The sequence below is a fragment of the Dendrobium catenatum genome, unplaced genomic scaffold (assembly GCF_001605985.2).
Source record: "Dendrobium catenatum unplaced genomic scaffold, ASM160598v2 fragScaff_scaffold_188, whole genome shotgun sequence".
NCBI classification, from domain to species: Eukaryota; Viridiplantae; Streptophyta; class Magnoliopsida; order Asparagales; family Orchidaceae; genus Dendrobium; species Dendrobium catenatum.
Genome location: NW_021318650.1, coordinates 571,579 through 575,009, shown reverse-complemented (window position 1 = coordinate 575,009; position 3,431 = coordinate 571,579).

The following is a 3,431-nucleotide window of genomic DNA, read 5'->3' as shown; positions in this document are numbered from 1 at the left end:
TCTCCATAACCTCCCATTCCTCGAAGAGGAAGTGCTAGCCTAGTGTCCCGTTCCTCTCTCCGACGATGGTATCCGAATCCTTCGTCATATTCCCCTCTTCCCCTTTCAAAATTAGCACATCGACGCTGAAATTCAGCACATCGACGCTTAAATTCTTCTCTTCTTCTGCCAAAATATGCACTTTCGTCGTATTCTCCTCTCCTACCTTCAAATTCCGCACCTCGACGCTGAAATTCAGCACCTCGACGCTGGAATCCCTGTCTTCTACCTCCAAAATCAGCACCTCTTCGATCATTTCCCATGCTCATCTCCCCTCTAGAAAGTGGCTCTAGAGGTGGCATGTCATTCTCTCCCTCCAGGATCTCTACTGCTGGATTCCTCCTCTCCGAAGCGGGTTCGGATTTCCTCCTACTCCATGGTCGCCGATAGTCTCTCTTGCTTCCGACGCCGTTGGATTAGTCTTCATCTCAGTAATTTCTTCATCATCTCTTCCATGGCCGTGAACTTCCCATCAAACCTTTCATTATTGGCGGTGATTTCAAGGAATTTTTCCTCCAAATTTTATTTTAATTGGCCAAATTCACCTTCTAGGACTTCGATCTTCTTTCCGGCCATTTTTCTTTCTACGAGTCACAAGAAATCTTCCTCCGAATGCCAAAAAACCAGCTGAAATTTCAGGATTTCAGCCGTCGATGGTCCCAAAACGATGCTCTGATACCAATTTGATAGGAAATACTTGAGTTCGCAAGTAATCCTAACCCAAATCGGTGAAACTTCAACATCAAAACTGCTGTCCACAGCAGAAAACAGTTAGAAACCAGAGAAAATTGGGAGAAACGCAATAGAAACTTGTAGGAAAATGAAGCAAACACTTTTATTTCAATAGAGGATTAAAAGCACTTGCACGATACAACTTTCCTTCAATTCGAGAGGAAGGAAAAACTCTCCAACGATCTCCGGCAAAGCCAAGAGCCCAAGAACACCCAACTCTAGATCTCAAAATAATTCAAATTCAAGATTAGAGCTAATTCTCACCATAACTCCTAATTAAAGACAAAGGACAATTATAAACTTCCTAAAACAGCCTCCAACATTCAAAAATTCCCTCCTAAGCTCACCCAAAGCCGCGTGGCTTTCCTCTGGTTTCTGCTCAAACCCGCGCTCCCCCTCTATTTTTTCGCCTGGAGTAACAGTGGACCGGTCCGGGCTGGACCAGTCCAGTCGGCCCCTCCTCCCCTCCTGGGCCGGCGTAACACAAAGACATAAAATTAAAATTTAATATATGTTACTTAAGAAGAGAAATGTATAACCTGTCGTATGATGTCCTACTCCTAGGGTGACCCCTATCGAAAGGAGAAATCAGTTTACATTTCTACAAGGGTTCTACAGTATCGACATATTACTATATGTATGAGAAAAGAAAAAAATTAATAATGAAACAATAACAAAAATATACATACAGGGCCACCATGTCTAGAAGCAGGCTCAGGACTTCTCTTCCTTTTCTTGTCACGAATTTTAGACGACTCTATATGTACTGGGGCATAATCTCTCAACCTTGAAGAGCATCTCAGTCGTCTAGATCCTTTAATCCTCCTGTCATATCTCTGAATACCTAAGTCGAAGGAGGAGAATCCACGATAGTCGTAGGTGCACAATGCTCGCAGGAGCATCCATATGCGCAGTGAAAAATGAGAACTTGTCCCGAGACAGAGAAGAAAGATCCAGGATAAAGAAAATACCTCAAGATGAGTGGAGGATGAAAGAGAGCTCAACTGATGATGGTTTGTTACCCCGGGAAGTACTCGAAGCCCGTCTAAGGGGGTGGCATGATCAAAACCAAACTGTCGTGCTACTCTGTTGGGATTATATCCCTCCAATATCACAAAATAATCTGGTTGATAGCAGAGCCAACATAGCCTCATACTAACAAAGTAGGAGGTCATAGGTGCGTAGCCACCTCTAGAAAGCAACGTGGGCCTACCTCTCTTGGTCAAAGAATTAGCAAGCGAAACTCCAAAACTCAGAGATAGTAAATTTCCAATTGGTGATCTATAAACTAATCTGAAATCGTCAGCTACATGCAGAGGAAAGAACATAAACGACTTGATCTGAGCTCGATTTGTGGTTGAGGTTGCTTTGTCTAGTTGAATCAACAATGGAAATAAATGGTATGCATATTAAGCAGGTAATTTCGGGCAGCTAAATGCACCTGTGACATGGATATGTATCCACCCATGAATGTAATGCTACTATGCTAGGGTACCTCGATGTTACATTGACGACGGTCATAAGAAGCTATAATATATCCAAAATTGTGGTATATCTGCACACAAGCATGGCTGGGGCCAATGAAACCTACCTCCCACTAGCAATCAGACTAACCATCAAGGTACTGGGGAGAAAAGTCCTATCCTGACTTGAAAAAAAAAAAACAACAACACAACCATGTGGCTATGAAAGCCACCAAAGACGTCTCCTCTGAAACCCCATTGGCAGAAACAAAATGTGCTATGGTCGCTATCTCATGCTCAAATAGCTCAGCTTAAGATTGGTCACTGGCCTTAAATCCTGTGCCAAAAGGGTTATGTGGCTGAGTAGACTGCATAGTATATGCCACTTGAATCAGTAGGCTCTTGATCAAGTTATCCAGAGAAACAATAACTCGATGGTGGCGACTTTTCTATCTCTACAGGTGACAGTAGTTAACTAAGCTATAGTGGAGGTCTTTAGAATATACTAACTCGCCCTGCCTTTGTTGGCCAACTTACTAACGACTGAAAAGTACATAATCTGGAGGGATGCACTCCTTGTAGGGAATGCCCAAAATGGGCATGACAGAAGCGAACTGTAAGTCGCAGAGTGTAATAACCATCTCATTCGGCCCAATCCAAATGGTATTGGTAACTCTATCCCAGTGCTCAGCTAGCCCTTGACGCCATGAATATGACAGCCGATTGTTATCAAACAACGAGACGTAAATGGCTTTGTAAACACTTACCTGCCTTAGCACCTCTCGGTTTGCTCTAAGAATATATCAGGCCCATAAAATGTATCCTCTTATATTGCCGAATACAGAGTTATATTGTTGCTATTCGACCCATTGTGTGACAAGATGTAACTTAACAGTTTGATAGTACTAGTACACTGCAAGATCTGTTACATGCTATAATACACCTTGATCACCATAGCTCAATCCCTCGATAATTCGGTCCAAGGAACTGCCATCGCTGTGATGCAATCTGAGGGTGATCATCTAGTCTTGGGGATCGCATCCTATGAGAAGCTCTGAATATAAGTATACAGTCGTGGAGAAGGAAGGAAAAACTTAGTATATATATATATCCCTGTCAATCAGCATCTCTTGATGCCATGATAGACGTTCGTGGTTATTTCATCTCTATGCTGTTTTACGTAAGGAAGCCACACGA